The sequence below is a fragment of the Lissotriton helveticus genome, chromosome 1_1 (genome assembly GCF_964261635.1).
Source record: "Lissotriton helveticus chromosome 1_1, aLisHel1.1, whole genome shotgun sequence".
Classification (NCBI taxonomy): domain Eukaryota; kingdom Metazoa; phylum Chordata; class Amphibia; order Caudata; family Salamandridae; genus Lissotriton; species Lissotriton helveticus.
Window position 1 is genome coordinate 71,031,043 of NC_136057.1, and position 17,755 is coordinate 71,048,797.

The 17,755-nt window shown below is 43.4% G+C and overlaps 1 pseudogene across 1 annotated transcript; it reads left to right on the forward strand.

The window, feature by feature from the left end:
* Positions 1–3,178: 3,178 nt before the first annotated feature.
* Positions 3,179–16,108, forward strand: LOC144767566 (uncharacterized; annotated as a pseudogene). The gene is made up of 2 exons (XR_013598263.1): positions 3,179–3,546; positions 12,767–16,108. The product of XR_013598263.1 is annotated as an uncharacterized LOC144767566 (transcript).
* Positions 16,109–17,755: the final 1,647 nt, after the last annotated feature.

The following is a 17,755-nucleotide window of genomic DNA, read 5'->3' on the forward strand; positions in this document are numbered from 1 at the left end:
ATTATTGCAAAAGAGAGGTGTACTGTGCAAGTGAGGATGATATTGCAGTCTTGTCTGCTAGGGTACTATAAACCTTTGATTGCTACAAGGGTGTTGCAATATTTTATTTTTCTCGTAACCGTGTGCAATTTGAGCAGACCAAGGAACAGACATAGCGTTGGAAACAAATTTCAAATCCGTGCCTTTCATAATATATGAACTATGTTGTGGGTATTGTTAAATTTTAATGATTTAACATTTTTCAGGTTTTAGAAATTAGCAAATTTTCTCTGATCAGGAGTATTTTTACCCAGCTGTCCTGTGATAACGTGTTGTCTTGTCTCTTTTCCTCTCCTCCGCAGACACTTGAGACTTGAAAATCAAAGTACCAGAATGGGCAGAAGACGGGCTCCAGGAAAGAAAGCAAATGCGCAGTGTTCACGTGAATCCGTAAGAGCCACAGTTTCATCTTTACCTCTTCATGACGAATCAGCTTCAAGATCCCGAAATGATGCTCAGAGGGACGAGGACCTGGAATCGCTTTCAGAGAAACTGCCCCACATTCTCCTTTTATCCATGCTGGAGGAGTTGGAAGCCAAACTGGATAACTTGCTAAATACTGTGAAGGACGTACCTTCTAGAGTCGCTGGGCTGATTAAGAAAATCTGGATAGAAAAGGATCAAGGTTCCCTAGATAATGCTGGAGTGACTTTGGAGGTGGTCTGTCCAGTGAGCATTAGAAATTGTGCTGTTAGCCGGTCTCCTGCGACATCTCAACTGGACAGGCCAGGGGATCCAAGCTTGTGTCTGCAGCAGGTGTTCTCTGATGGGCACGCACCAAAGCAGGAGTGTACGCTCTCTTCTCCGACCAATATTCAAGTGTGCCCAGAGGAGCCAAACCTTTGGCTACAGCCAGTGTTTCCAGATCGACGTGACCCACGGGAGGACCAGTGCTTGCAGCCTGGGTTTCCGATGTACACGAGTCGAAGCGAGACCAGTGCTTGCAACCTGGTTTTCCAGATGTACACGAGTCGCAGCAAGACCAGTGCATGCAACCTGAGTTTCCAGATGTACACGAGTCAAAGCAAGACCAGTGCTTGCAACCTGGTTTTCCAGATGTACACGAGTCGCAGCGAGACCAGTGCATGCAACCTTGGTTTCCAGATGTACATGAGACGAATCAAGACCAGTGCATGCAGCCTAGGTTTCCATATGTACACGATTCGAAGCGAGACCAGTACATACAGCCTGGGTTTCCAGATGTACACGAGTCGCAGCAGGACCAGTGCATGCAGCCTGGGTTTCCAGATGTACATGAGTCGCAGCGAGACCAGTGCATGCAGCCTGGGTTTCCAGATGTACACGAGTCTAAGCGAGACCAGTGCATACAGCCTGGGTTTCCAGATGTACACGAGTCGCAGCAGGACCAGAGCATGCAGCCTGGGTTTCCAGATGTACACGAGTCACAGCAGGAACAGTGCATGCAGCCTGGGTTTCCAGATGTACACGAGTCGCAGCAGGAAGAGTGCATGCAACCTGGGTTTCCAAATGGAAATGGACTACAGCAGGATTGTACTCTATCCAGGTACCCTCAGACAGATCCTCCAGGCAGATCACTGGAGGCACACCTGTGTCTTCCCTCAGAATTTGTTGTTGGCGAGGCACCAGAGCAAGACCAGAGCGTACAGTCAACGTTCCCAGAAAAGGGGGAACCAGATGAGCCCCTGAAGCAAGAACCATCCCCATTGTCTACTAATAGCTGGGACCAACAACAGAACCTCTGCCCAAGCCCACTATTTCCTGATGGACGCGAACCACAGCAAAACCACGGTGTAGAACCCGTGTTATCAAATGGGAAGGGGCCTGATGATCCCTTGGAGGAAGAATTGATGTGTTTTGATTTCCAAGATTCCCAGGAGAACCACAGTCTACAACCCGTGTCACCTGATGGGATGTCATCAGACGAACACTTAGAGTCTGGGCCATTGTCCTTTGATGAGTTGGGGTCACAACAAACCCAGTGCCTACAGCAACCCCTATGCTTGAATCAGGAACTTCCTTCTGCACAGGATCCAAACGTGAACTGTGAGCTAGAATCAATGTGCCCTGAAGCACAGGACCCAGAGCAGAAAGACAAGCTGGAACAGACCTGTTCAGATGCACCAGGTTCAGATCAGAACAACACAGTGGAACCACTACACACTGCTGCACTGGATCAAGAGAGAGAATCGGTGCTTCCTGAAGCACAAAAAACAGATCAGAACAACACGGTGGAACCACTACACACTGCTGCACTGGATCAAGAGAGAGAATCGGTGCTTCCTGAAGCACAAAAAACAGATCAGAACAACACGGTGGAACCACTGCACACTGCTGCACTGGATCGAGAGAGAGAATCGGTGCTTCCTGAAGCACAAAAAACAGATCCGAACAACACTGTGGAACCACTGCACACTGCTGCACTGGATCGAGAGAGAGAATTGGTGCTTCCTGAAGTACAAAAAACAGATCAGAACAACACGGTGGAACCACTGCACACTGCTGCACTGGATCGAGAGAGAGAATCGGTGCTTCCTGAAGCACAAAAAACAGATCAGAACAAAACTATGGAACCACTGCACACTGCTGCACTGGATCGAGAGAGAGAATCGGTGCTTCCTGAAGCACAAAAAACAGATCAGAACAACACTGTGGAACCACTGCACACTGCTGCACTGGATCGTGAGAGAGAATCGGTGCTTCCTGAAACACAAAAAACAGATCAGAACAACACGGTAGAACCACTGCACACTGCTGCACTGTATCGAGAGAGAGAATCGGTGCTTCCTGAAGCACAAAAAACAGATCAGAACAACACTGTGGAACCACTGCACACTGCTGCACTGGATCGAGAGAGAGAATCGGTGCTTCCTGAAGCACAAAATACAGATCAGAACAACACGGTGGAACCACTGCACACTGCTGCACTGGATCGAGAGAGAGAATCGGTGCTTCCTGAAGCACAAAAAACAGATCAGAACAAAATGGTGGAACCACTGCACACTGCTGCACTGGATCGAGAGAGAGAATCGGTGCTTCCGGAAGCACAAAAAACAGATCAGAACAACACAGTGGAACCACTGCACACTGCTGCACTGGATCGAGAGAGAGAATCGGTGCTTCCTGAAGCACAAAAAACAGATCAGACCAACACGGAGGAACCACTGCACACTGTTGTACTGTATCGAGAGAGAGAATCGGTGCTTCCTGAAGCACAAAAAACAGATCAGAACAACACGGTGGAACCACTGCACCCAGAGGAGCAGGATTCATATCAGAACTACAAGCTACAACCCGCTTGTACTGATACACAGTGTTCAGATCAGAGTAACACGCTACTGCACCCTGAATCACAGGATCAACATCAGAACTGCAAGGCAGAACTGCTCTGTCCTGAAGAGCGGAGTCAGCCTGTGCCCCCATCATGCCTAGAACTGGACACAATTACTGCAGATGAAGACGCCCCCTCAGACTCAATGGAGACAGGACCAACACAGTCACATTTATTGCCATCCAAAGCCACCCCAGGTAATTGTTTTGCTATACATGGACACGCTGAGTGCACTAACACATGTAACCTCTTTAGAATGCATATGGGCAGATTTTAGTAAGTCTTCAAGGGGATTAAGATGGTTTGGGTGGAACCCCCTGAGCGATACTGACCCCCAGAGTACGAGTACACAGGGTGCAGGTGTGTCCCTGCACTCTTCTCTGGTTCCACACAGGACTGCATCCTTCCTGTGCAGAAACAGGCCTGGTTATGGGACTCTGCATGAGACAAATAGGCCAGTAGCTCTCGTCCTTTCTTGTCCGTCCCCATTCCAGGCTGTGGAACTGGAAATAGTGCTATTCATGGGAGGAAATACTGGCTGGAGTCAAACTTAATTATCTGATGCAATTGATGTGGTGTTCATTGAGAATAGCAGACATGAGCAGTCCAGAGAGGGAACTGTGTTTCCAGTTTTATTTATTTTTATTTATTTATTTGCACAGTTACATTGGGTAAGACGCAGTCGTCTCCAGTTCCTGATACAAAAATCCTAGTCTGTATTCAGCCTCAACAGCCGGGACGACCAGGGATGTTGTTGCCACTGCAGGGTTCTCCAGGAGTGCACACCACCTCATGGTAGACAGATACACAAAGTGATTTGTTATGTGTCACTGGTGTGTTATGAATTGAATTGAATTGTTTTATGTGCAGAAAAAAGTAGCCATGATCTCCCTACAGCAGCATCCTGCCTTTAGCAAACTCTTTAAGTATGTAAAATGTCATCGCATCATGAGTTAGGGTTTGCACACCCGTAGTGCGAGTTATGGATTGTGGTTCTAACTAGAACTTGCTGTGGTTTGATCAGTTTTAAGTTTTAACTATAAATGCACTTTACCCTTGTTTTTTAAGCGATTTTTTTAAAAGATCCATTAAGGTGTTATAACAAAACCAACTATAATTTCACTGTAACCTTATTCAGTGCAAATATATTCGGGATAAAGTACTTCCGGCCACACATTATAAGGATATTGCATGTCAGCGAGGAGTTCCATAACTATATAGAGGAATGAGGCCGCCAGGTGGTACTTTATCTCTTTTTTTTGTAGTAGTAGTATGAGCATTATTTGATAAAATTTATCATAAAAGCATGTGCATCCAAAATTCATTTATTTTTTTAAAAAACCACATTTAGTACAACATAATAAATAAGTCCAGCTAAACATCATACATCTGCATTAAAAGGGCATAAAAAGGTTTAGTTAAAAACATAGATAGCAGTAAAACAAGTACATCAAGTGACAAGCACTTACTGTTAAGTTACTGTTATGCAGAATAACCTCCTTTATTTTTACACCAGATTTGCAGCCATACATTTCCCTAGTTTTCTGAAACCTTTTAGGTTAGATGGCCCCTTTCTCTCATTGTACTATCTATATAGCTATGGGCTTGTTTGTCCTTTAAGGATAGGGCTTTACGATACGTGATGGAGGGATGTGAGGTAATATTGTGTCTAATCACCTGATCAGCTTTTTATATCTTCCATTGTTTAGAATTTGTCTTGCTGCTGTGTACCTTGGACTGTATGTAGTGATGAACCTTACGGTAATATCAGGTCTCTCCTTTGGTGTCTCTGATTTGAAAGTAGTTTATTCATGTTCTGGGTGCTCGCTTGGCTGCTGGCCGCTTACTTTTTTCTTCCTTCTCATACACTTCTTGGCTATTACAGTTTCTACGGGTCCGTAGCATTTCACCATAGGGGATACTTTCTATCAGTTTCTTGGATGCGCGCTATTCACAGCTCCCTGCTTTTTCCTTTCTATGTAGGCTTGTGACCATGTGTGCGTCTCTAGCTCAGTATGGATAACCAGGTCATTTATAGATTTATTTCTGATCTAATGAGTGAATTTTCGGTTGAAATCAGTTTTTGTCTGTCTCTGGATTAATCTTTTAGACATTTCCCTACTTCCATCCCACAGCAGGGAAAGGTCATCTATATCCCCGAACCAAATCAGCACATGGTTTGTCATGTTTTTATTTTGTGATGTCCAGACCACCTGTTATGTGCCCGGGTTAGGCCCATGTATCGAAGTGGCTCATTACATATATCGTCCAATGTTTTACAAGAACATTTCTGCTGTGACCTTTTGCACATATTTGCATGCACGACAATGTTGGAGTAGTTTCTCTAAGACTACTTTGTTTACACATCTAGCTTCGCACAACATTATCATGATGCATCGAACACCACGTACAAGGCCTCTTGTCGCACTATGTACAAATGTCATCTCTATCTTCATTCACGGGGTGGCAGGGCTATAAACATTTCTATAACATTGTCTAATCTATACGTACATCACAAAGATGCTTTCTATTATAAATAATGAGTATCCCGATAGATTAGTAGAGGAGGCGCTACAGCTGACACCGAGGGTCCGTGCGGGCTGAGACTTCACTATGCAGCGGGCTGGCATCTCCATGGTCGGTGTTCAGTTTGTAACCAATTCGTGGCCTGCATTCTCTCCTGTCATGTCCCTTAGTGGGGATTCTTGGCTTCACACACACTCTAGGTACACGCAGAGTAGGGAGTGCATAGTACGAGTCCCCCTGATTACTGCCTTGTTTATATGCCTGCATATATACACTGTTTTAGCACCATGCTAGAACTATATCTACTATTTACGTGCTTGTAATCACTTTCAGCTGCTTCGGTCTACTGATTATTGCAGCTTATGTATTCTATACAAGAATAACATTGGTTCAATAAATATTTTGAAAACCTCCCACTGTGTATTCTCTGTATATTTCTCTGAGAGCAAGTAAGCTTGAGTGACTGAGCAAAAGATTCTGTTCTGTTTCCCCGATCCCTGAGGGGTCAGGGTTGTCACGTTGAAAGGTTGCCAGAAACCATTCGCTTCCTGGTAAGGTTAGGGAGTCTTATGGTGGCACTGTGAGCTCGCTGGTCTCTAGGCCAACTTATCCTGCGGAGGTGCCCGGAGCCAGTCTAGGCACCTCACCCAAAGTTTAAATTGACCAACAAACGCTCAGGTCCTTAGAGATCAGTTTAGGTGAGGTAATTGCGGCTATCGAACAAAGCCTTGGCAATAAAGCCCCTGGGCCAGATGGCCTTCCGATAGACATCATCAAATGGAAGCCTGAACTTTGGGCACCTATTTAAAAAAATGTTTTTAATAGTTTACGATTAGTGCCAATGCCAGACTCATGGTCTGCAAGTATAATAGTGCCAATATACAAGAAAGGGAAGAGAACAGACCCAGCAAACTACAGACCTATTTCATTTTTAGATAATACCTTGAAAATTTTGGGACGAGTGCTATATAACAGAATAAATGATTGGGTAGATGACACGGGGGTTCTAGACCCCTGTCAAATGGGTTTCAGAAGTGGGATTGGGACGACAGAGCAATGTCTGAATTTAAATTTAGTAATTAGCAAATATACTATTGCTAAGTCGTCACCAATCTACTTAGCATTTATGGACTTATCGTCCGCATTCGACCTAGTAAATAGGTCTAAATTGTGGGCTATTCTTTTAGATTATGGCCTAGAAGAGCCCCTTGTACACTTTTTGGCCTACCTGCATACTGACACAAAAGCACAAGTAAGGATTGGAATGGCCAGGGAAATATCAGGGCACATAAAAGTAGAAAGAGGAGTTAGGCAGGGGAGCGTTTTAGTACCCCTGTTGTTTATTATTAATATCAATGGACTAAATACATTTTTAAAACAAGCAACTACTGATGTCCCAAAAATAAGGGGGGGACTACTGCCGACTCTGCTTTACGCAGATGATGCGGTGCTTATGGGCCTTACACCAAATGCTCTACGTAGCTTGGTCAAACGTTTTGCACAATATATGGATAACCTAGATCTTAAAGTAAATTTAAAAAAATCTATTATTATGTCCTGTGGCCCGGGGAAAAAACAACTTAGTGTTATTTCGGTGGGATCAGATAAACTCTATTCCACTAATACTTTCACCTATTTAGGAATGGGTTTGGCTGCGAACGGCTCGTGGAGTGGACATCTGGTCCACACCACGAGCAAGTTCTCAAAATCCATTAACTCTATTCTTAGCCTCCCACGGCCTAAGAAAGTAGGTGCTACAAAAGCAATTTAAATTTTTTTTAAATTACAGTGCGTCCCAGTAGCAACATATGGGGCTGACATATGGGGTCTGAATAAAACATCTAGTATTCAGACGTAGGAAAATCGTTTCTGCAGAAAAATCCTTGGAGCCCCTATCTCTACCTCAGAGTATATTTGTCATTGCGAATTGAATTTGTACTACATATCGGATTTCATAGCATCGAGACCGGCCTTGTTCTGGCTGGCTCTTTGGAGAAACAAATCGGCCTCCCTAACCCATGAAATTATAAGAGACTGTCTTAATTGTGAGAAAGGGATGACAATCCCCTGGCTCTCTGGAGTTCTTAATAAATTGAGTAGTGTGGGCAAAGGTCATCTTTTCTTTGACCCCTGCAAGATTGAGCCTAAAGACAAAAATGAAATAAAGTCTGCACTGTATGCACTCTACAGTAAAGATAGACTGGCGGGGGAGTTAACTAAATCAACTATCCAGGCGTATGTGAATAAAGATCTGTATATACAACCAATTCCGTTGTATCTTATATTGCCAATGACAAACTGGGAAAGATCACTTCTGTTCCGTTTAAGGACAGGCACTATTAGATTTTTATTATGTTTCCCGATAGGTTATTTATCAATAAGATCTGAAGATAAATTGTGTCCATGTGATGGTATGAGTTTACAAAATGATTTACATTTTCTTTTCTTTTGTAAATTTTATCTAAAATACATTAAATGGTTTTTAGTTCCATATTTTAAGAAGCATAGACCACTTTCTTTGGAGCAGTCTTTTTTGATGCTGCTAACTTTGAATAATGATGAATTGATATTCCGCACTAGCACTTTTTTGAGAGTTACTACCTATGTACGTAAAACAATGGATCACCCTTAGTAAATTTCTGTATTATTGCTGCTAAAATAATTTGTAATCTTAGTAATGCGTGACGTTTTAAATGTATTTAGAATCATGGTTATCTTATTGGGATTGTAAATTTGTACTGCTTTTATGAATTTGAAAAAATTTGAATAAAGATTCTGAACTGAACTATGGATTAGTGGGAACTACACAACAGACCTGTTCCTTCCTCCAGACCACAAATACATTTGCAGAGTTGGGAGAGCAGGTGCCCATTGCTGTCCCTGAGATTTGTCTGTAATATCTATCTTTAAATATGAAAATATTGATATTTAGGCAAAAGTCATGGTCCTAAGCATCCATGTATAGTCATATGGAGATATTGGTCTATTGCAAAAAGCATGTTCTTAGGCTCTTAGACCTTGCGAGTGTTGTATACATAATTAGCAAGATCACATCCTAGGTAATTGTCAAATATGATTGTCTCCATTGTGTATCTTTCGTAGAAAATTCTCTCTATCTATACAATATGATGGGAGGCTCTCCACAAGAATCAGCATTAAATGGTTTTAGTTTATTGCTGTGTTTTCTAGTAAGCTATTGTTGGAGGGCACTATACGCCACCCTTGTTCTTGCATACATTTGTTAGAAGGTAAAAGCATGGGACAGTAGAGGGTAGTGTTTTACACAAATGAAAATGTTGTCATTACCATTTCACAACAATCCATATTTAATAATTATTGAAAAGCCTTTTGTTCATAATTGCAAACAATCATTAAAACCACATTCTTGCCCCTTATCGGATTACATTGGTACTTATGTTGTCATTACGTAATGTGTTAATGGCTTCCCTTTGTCCAATACTCAAGTTAGATAGGATTCTTCCCTTCTTGCCTTGACTGGTGAACAATTTATTTGAACAAGTCTTTGGCGACCGAGTCACTAAAGACATCCAAATTATCATGAGGCAAGGAGGAGTTATATGTAGCTTGCTTTTTGAAGCAAGTTATGCTTCCCTGATCTATCGGTGCCTCCTTTCCAAGCAACGCTTCCCGCTCTTTCGTTGCACATATATTTCCATCATCCAGACCAGCCAATGTCATGAAGTATCAGCGTCTCTTGAACACAAGTCATGTTTTCTGTATTGGGCTTCCCTATTCTCATGTTTATTGGCTTGGGTCTGATTTTAGGTTGATATCTTAGAAACGGAAATATGTCAATTCTACATGAACTGTAATCGAAGTCCCTACTGGGGCAGAAATATAAGCCAAGGTTATGGATATTTAGTTCATCCATTGTCAGTTAATGTTGTGATGATTTAATAATCATATCTCACCTTGCTCTATCACCTTTCTCTTCATTAAGGGATGAGTTATTTTGTTGTCTTCCATTTGCTCTTTCCTGTCTTTCTCTTCCTCTGTTTGTGCCTCTTGCTTTTGTTTTTCCTTTTTTATGATATTCCATTGTCCGTCCTTGTCTCAGTATCCCGTACCCAGAGAAAAAAGTGACAAGTAGGTTTTTTTTCTAGGTAGTTGCTAGCAGAGGCGTCTGAGTCTGAGTGACCTTCTGAGCTTGATTCCTCTGTCAGAAGTTCATGTCGTCTTTGTGTCAATGTAATTTTGACTATTCTCCTTACTTATTCGTATCGTCTTACAAAGTTTAAGACTCTTCCAGGACAGTAGTCTTGCTTTTCCCTTTAAAATGTCCTCTTTTGTAGCTATTACCTCTTTCTTATCACTTGTTCATCATTCTCGTTGTCCTTAAGTTCAGCTCTTATTTTCAAGTGCAACAAATGCGAGGTTGGAGAACTCCATCGGACTGCAGACTTAGAACTGTAACAAAAAAAACAAGTTAGTAGGCCTTTTCCATCTATGAACTCATGATCTGGAACAACATCCCTGTATCCATCAGGACCGCCCGACATTGCTCCCGTTTAGGAAAGAGTTGAGAACTTCCTTCTTTAAAAATAATTTATGTTCATCTTTGGCCCTAGCTTTAGGCTAAGTTTGCGGTATAGAAATAACATATACATACATACATAAAGAAGCTGGTCCAGCCTACACTAACGTTTGAATACTTTTGAAAAAACTCTTGTGAAAATGTTCATGGGAGAGTTGAGAATGGTTTTCCCACCAGAGCACCCCTGGCATCCAGTTAAGATTTTAATGTTGTCTTATCAAGAGTAACAAGTCCACCTTTTAAGCCACTACATCACTGCAAGCCTTACTGTAGATAGTTGTCTACCTAGTAGCAGTCACTTCCTCAAACAGTTAGCAAACTACACGCCCCATAAGTAGATGAACAGTTCCTGAAAGTTTACAAAGACAAAGTTAAATATGCATCCAGTGTTAAACATACACTCATGCTCTACATTATTAGAATTGACAAGGTATGAAAAATAAGGCATATGGTTTCCTACTCGTACGGAGACTAGGGGTGGGCGGAATTTGCGTAGTCGTGTTACGCAAAGCTCAGCAAACAAAATTTCAGCGAGCACGCAGAATTTTGCGAACTCGCGGAATTGCTTGTTCCACCCGTTCCCAGTGCTTTTTTCCTGTTCGCGAACGCTGTTTGCGTGCTCGGGGGAAAATATCTGGCGAACACACATTTTGAATGCGGGAAAAAGCAAAAAATTCCTCAAAGCCGTGGATCACGGAAGTTTTGGCAATTCCGCGTTCTCCGTGAAACACGAAATTACCCAAATTCTGCAAGTGGAACTGAATTTACCGCCCAGGCCTAGCGGAGACACCACATAGAAATACCACAGGCTGAGTCCTCGTGTGATAAAGATGCAACCATGGCTTTTCTACCCAACATACCTCTAGTAGATATTTGTAAAGCAGAAACATGTGGTTCTGTGCATCCTTTCATAAAATATTTCTCTGGTGACATCAATGCAAGGAAGAAGCCCAGAAGTGCTTAATTGTTCTAAGCATATTAGTAACTCCATTAGCAATTCTTTCCAATCAATCAATCAATCAATCAGCGGTTTATAGAGCGCGCTACTCACCCGCGAGGGTCTCAAGGCGCTGGGGGGGTGGGGAGAAGCAGCTCCAGGTCCGTCAAAAAGCCAGGTCTTGAGGTCCTTCCTGAACATGTGCTGGGTCGGGGAGCGTCTGAAGTTCACGGGAAGCTCGTTCCAGGTCTTGAGGACCTTCCTGAACGTGTGCTGGGTCGGGGAGCGTCTGAGGTTCATGGGGAGCTCGTTCCAGGTCTTGAGGTCCTTCCTGAACGTGTGCTGGGTCGGGGAGCGTCTGAGGTTCACGGGGAGCTCATTCCAGGTCTTGAGGTCCTTCCTGAACGTGTGCTGGGTCGGGAAGCGTCTGAGGTTCACGGGGAGCTCGTTCCAGGTCTTGAGGTCCTTCCTGACCCTGTGCAGGGTCGGGGAGCGTCTGATGTTCACGGGGAGCTCTTTCCAGGTCTTGAGGTCCTTCCTGAAGGGTTGGGGAGCGTCTGACGTTGACGGGGTGCTCGTTCCAGGATTTGGCTGCGATGTAGGAGAAGGTTCTCCCACCGTTTCTGTTTCCTCGGATGCCGGAGACCTCTGCCAGGGCGAGGTCAGTGGAGCAGAGGTTCCTCTTGGGTACGTGGATATCATACTCGGTCGTTGAGGTATGTGGGTCCGATGTTGTTGAGGGGTTTGTAGGCGTGGGTGAGGAGTTTGAAGGTGACCCTCTTCCCGACGGGGAGCAAGTGGAGGCTTCATAGGTGTTGAGTCATATGTTTGTGGTGTGGTGTCCCTAGAATGAGACTGGCCGCGGCGTTCTGGACCTTACCTATTCTTTTAAGTTATTGCACAACCTGTGATGTGCCACAGCTTGCTGCAAATGGAAAATATTACTCTCTTGCAAATACTGTCAGCTTGTCATGTTGCAGGCTCACATGCATCACCCACTTGCTGTATGGTTGGAAAGTATATAGGTTGCTCAGATTAAGCAGTTTATTTTTTTTATTTTACACATATAAGCAGTTGAACTCCGATGGAGAAAAGAACACAATGATTTTAATTGGAGTCTGCGAGCTGATGCATTATGCCTTTCTGGTATGGGATTACGAGTCGTTCTCCAGATCAAAACTCAATCTTAAATAAATTTCTTTTTAGTAGTCAGAACCCAACCCATGAGAGATCACCACATGTGAACGTTAGAACTACAAGCAGCAAATGATTGTTTACAGATAGTAACATTTTCCTTCCTTCCTAGATATTACTGTCCACCTTTCTCATATTATAACCGTGCATTTCTTTTAAGAAATATTTCCCATGTATAATTCTCAGTGTTCATTTCATTCTGCAGCACAGCAGTCGCAGACAGAAAGTATGAATGGGAAAGAGAAACGTAAAGCTTCTGGAGGAAGGAAGAATTTTGCTTATAAAATAAATGAAAGAAAACACCAAGGAATACACAGGAGGGAGAATTTTAACAATAAAACACTACTTGCAAGGCAGAAAATAATACGCACCGGCCTAAGAGCTTATGCCTGTGCTGAGTGTAAGAAGACATTTACTGGAAAGACGCATCTTTTACTGCACACACAGATCAGTATCCCTACACTGAGCATGAAGTGAGGTTTGCTGATAAGGCAACACATGAAAAAACTCACAAAGGAGAGCGGCCCTTTCACTGCAATATCTGTGAGAAAAGTTTTACTCAGAAGGGAAATCTACAACATCAAAGCGTACACACAGGAGAGAAGCCTTATCACTGCACTGTGTGTTCCAAACCCTTTTCTCTGAAGGCACACCTTGTACGGCATCAAAGATCTCACACAGGAGAGAGACTTCATCATTGCACTGTGTGTTCCAAACCCTTTTCTCGGAAGACAAACCTTGTAATGCATCAAAGAACTCACACAGGAGAGAGGCCTTATCACTGCACTGTGTGTTCCAAACCCTTTTCTCGGAAGGCACACCTTGTACTGCATCAAAGAACTCACACAGGAGAGAGGCCTTATCACTGCACTGTGTGTTCCAAACCCTTTTCTCAGAAGACACACCTTGTACTGCATCAAAGAACTCACACAGGAGAGAGGCCTTTTCACTGCACTATGTGTTCCAAGAGGTTTTCTCGGAAGGCGACCCTTGTACGGCATCAAAGCGTACACACAGGAGAGAGGCCTTATCACTGCACTGTGTGTTCCAAGGGCTTTACTCTTAAAAAAGCCCTAGTAAGCCATCAAAGCATACACACAGGAGAGAGGCCTTATCAGTGCACTGTGTGTGAGAAGAGGTTTTCGCGGAAGGAGACCCTTGTACAGCATCAAAGCGTACACACAGGAGAGAGGCTTTATCACTGCACTGTGACCCTTGTACGGCTTCAAAGCGTACACACAGGACAGAGGCTTTATCACTGCACTGTATGTAGCAAGAACTTTGATCTTAAGGCAAGCCTTGTACGCCATCAAAGAACACACAGGCGACGGCCATGACGCCGTACAGAATATGGAAACTGCTACAAACAAAAGGTGCTCCTCAGCAGCATCAAATAACACATACAAGATGGAAGCCTTCTCAAAGCACTGCACAAAAGCCTTCATTTAAAAAAAGAAATGTGATCTTTTACATCATCTAAGAATCTACAGCTGAAGTTAAACCTCCTATGACATCTAACGATCCTTCCGGGGTGAGGTCCTCCCTTTCCTCTGAATGTCAGAAGAGCTTTGAGTTAAAGGACAAACTCTAAAGTTCGCAGCGTCTCCAAACAGAATGTAGGTTCTTCAACGTCACTAACGTCACTTCACCAAGCAACGAACTTCACAGAGGCTGCTTCACTGCGAATTAAACCTGTCAGACTCTCATGAAATGAGTGCAGTGTTGAGGACATGTTACCAAGTGTGGATCATAAACTATCCTGATAGACATAACTTTTAGGATTCAACAAAAAATTATTGAAAGACCTGAGCACATGGGAAAAAGAAACTAGGAGAAGAAATAGGAATCAATAACCACTTGAGGACAAAAAATATAAACTCACTAAAGCAGGAACATCTACTCCCTATCTGTATCTTCAGACCGGCTGTGTAAATATTCTGTACAACCCATCCAGGCTGAGAGATCAAAAAAGGATTCATGGCTGTCCAGAGTCTAACAACTTACAAAGGTGGCACCAACCATATAATTCTGCAGTTTCAACTGCCGAGACCGTTACACAATTCATAATGTTTTGAGATGGTTTATTCTGGTGAGAATTTTTTTATTTTGATAATCAATTTTATTATCATTTTGAAAAACAAACAAAACGACAGCATATATCTTACACAGTAAAGCCAATTCCATCTCCAACAGACAGTAAAGAACCCCACTGTGTGGGTAGGAGTATTAATGCAAGCCACCCAAGGTGGAAAGCAGCACCCCGTTACATGGGAGAGCCAAAGCTGGCAATTTAAAACAGTAGGATCAGCCATTTGCCCCAAACTCTATGGAACCTCGCGGGACAACCATGCGTCTCAAAGAAGGGTTCTTCCTGGGTCGCGCACCGATCCACTCCCTGGTGCCACTTTCGCAGGGTAGGGGGGTTGGGCTGGGCCCAGGCCGCTGCAATATCTCGTTTAGCCACAGCGACCGCCGTTCCCAGAAAATGTTTGTCTGCTCTAGAGCCGTCCAAACCATCAAATACACCCAGGAGAAGACATAAGGGATCGTGTGGAACCTGGCGACCCAAGGTCTGTGTGAGCTCAGATTCCACCTCGGACCAGAATGGGTCAAGGCCAGGGCAAAGCAAACCATATGGTAGAAGTCGGCCGGAGTTTGGCCGCTATTTTGGTGAGAATTAAATACCCAAAAACTAATGTTCACATACATTACAAAACAAAGCAGATTGTCTGATAAAGACACTGTAAGGCGTATTTCATCGCATGCTGTGATGTGTTTTGTGAGGTCAGTTGTGTCCTGTTCTAGTGTGAGGGGTGAGATTGACAACTAGACAAAGGACACTGTTGCAGGGAGCTGTTTGCCAAGAATGACTTATTTTATGCAATAAAACTTTGCTAATAAACTAATCTGCCTGCCTGTTTCATGTGGTGATGAACAAACAATAATATCACAAAAACCCTGTCCCCAAGGCGTTAAATATCAATACTCGTATAAATGCAATGGAGAGACAAACGATCAAAGTCCAATGCTACACCATCGATTTCTGAAATTTTTTCCGTTGGTGTGTTCAGTGTATTTCGCCCAAAATTCTCAACATAAAAATAAGGGAAATTCCTAGTAAACTTCAAAAAGACAGTCAAACAGAGCACTAAACGATGTCTGTATCAGTCATGTACACAGGACATCCGCCCACACTTACTACGTGTAAAAAAATGTGTGGAGAAAAGAATGACTCCTCACGGGCGCACCACCCTCGGGGCAACTGGCATGTGTTCACCAGATTATGCCCCTTTTCTCATCATAGGTAGTCATTCAATTCAGAAAAGAAGAAAGAAAAGTGTCCAAGACAAACCAAAAAAGTGTGTAAAGTGCAAAGGAGCAACAAGCATTCACTCCATTTTGTGACCAAAGGTGCTTAAAATTAACAGACACACCTTTCGCACAACTTTTATTCTGAAATTAGGTATATTCTGTTGAACTAAAAAGGCTGGTAGCTAGCTCTACATACCATTACCTACAGCCAACATGTTTCACTGCCACTGAAACTTCCGGCAGATTCATCAGGGCTTGACACTTTGTCACTGCACCAATGTTGGACACCTTGTACTCTGGGACTGTCAAATGTAAAGAATACAGAGATTAAAAACACACCAGGAGCACCCCTCCGGACACTCTTAGTCTATCCAACATATTAATGAGCATTACCCTCTTCCAGTCAATTTTTCTCGTACCAGCGGAAGAGGAAGATATATGCTGGCTCCTCATGTGAGCCTCAACATCAACTTAATGGCCCCTACGATTGTTGCATCAATCTAGGAAAACAAAACACAAAACAGCGTGTCATAGGTCAAATTATATTGTCCATGGTCACTACCTGACACACGAATATGCCCTATCCAAAGTACAATTGTAGATCCAGATAAAGAGTGACACTAACTGCTTTACGCAAACTACGACCTTGATATGCACAGTCACTCTTAATATCCTGTGACAGCCCATTCACTCCGTTATGAAAATGCTGTTACCATCAATTTCCCTTTTGCGATCATGCCATTAGATCATCTTACATCTCATCTCTTAGCCCCCAAATTGAACGGTGTAATCCTAATATCCCATCAGATTTTTATAGCCCCTCTCCCCCACTCCTCACCATACGGAGCTCTGTCTCTCGTCCAGATGACGCGGCGTCTTCCGCGCTCTGACTTAAAATTCACCGCGGAGAAAGCTGCATCTCTATTCCTCGCAAGTGACCTGGTTCAGTCACGTGACCCCCTTCTCGGCGTCAAACGCCGAGTTTGTACAGGAGAAAGATCTAAACTCTGTTATAGTCATGTGATCAGGGTCAGTCATGTGACTCCCTCATCGGCGTCAAATGCCGTGTTGTGTACACCAATGATCTAATTTACTGCAATATAGTTCAATGAAAAAAAATGTCTCAATGAAAAAACTGGCTCAATGAAAGAACGGCTCAAAGAAAAAACGGCTCACTGTCTCTTACTGGTATATCAATTAATTATAAATTCATACCAGTCCCAAAACGGGGTATAGAAGATCAATAAACTTCACACCTTTGATAAGCACTGTCTTATGTCGTTCAAAATCCAGGATTTTCAATGTAAACATTATGTTGTAGGTCTTACAGCGCAATAAGCATCATCATTATGCCAGTAAACTCCCACCCGGCGGAGATGAGTTACTTACAGAGCCTAACCCATACCAGCAGAAAGGCGACCTCTAGTAACCTAATACCTGGTGTAAAGTCACCGCATAGGGAGGGGAGGCCCAGATGGATTCCAAAGACAACTTTTGACGTTTAATAGTGTAATTGCTTTGGGCACTCTTTTGTCCCTTGGACCTTTTCCTTCACTGACCGTATTGGTTGGCTTAAAATAGATGATTACTCTGGATTCTGTGCCATCTGTGAGCGCACAAGGCGTGCCTCCAAACCATTATATCGAAGCAATAGCACTAGTGTATGGAGTCGTGAAGAATCCTGGTGAACACTGAGGCCCCCACAAGATCCACCCGTGGTCATCAGTGACCTTGAGCTCTCCCTCCTTTTAGCCACACTGCATGTGACCATGCAGCAAGAGACAGACTGATGCCTGGTGCTACGCTTTGTGCGAGGCTGATCTGGGGTCACTCAGACTCCAGTGCCCAGATCGACACCCACATTTGGGTGAGTGCTGGAGCT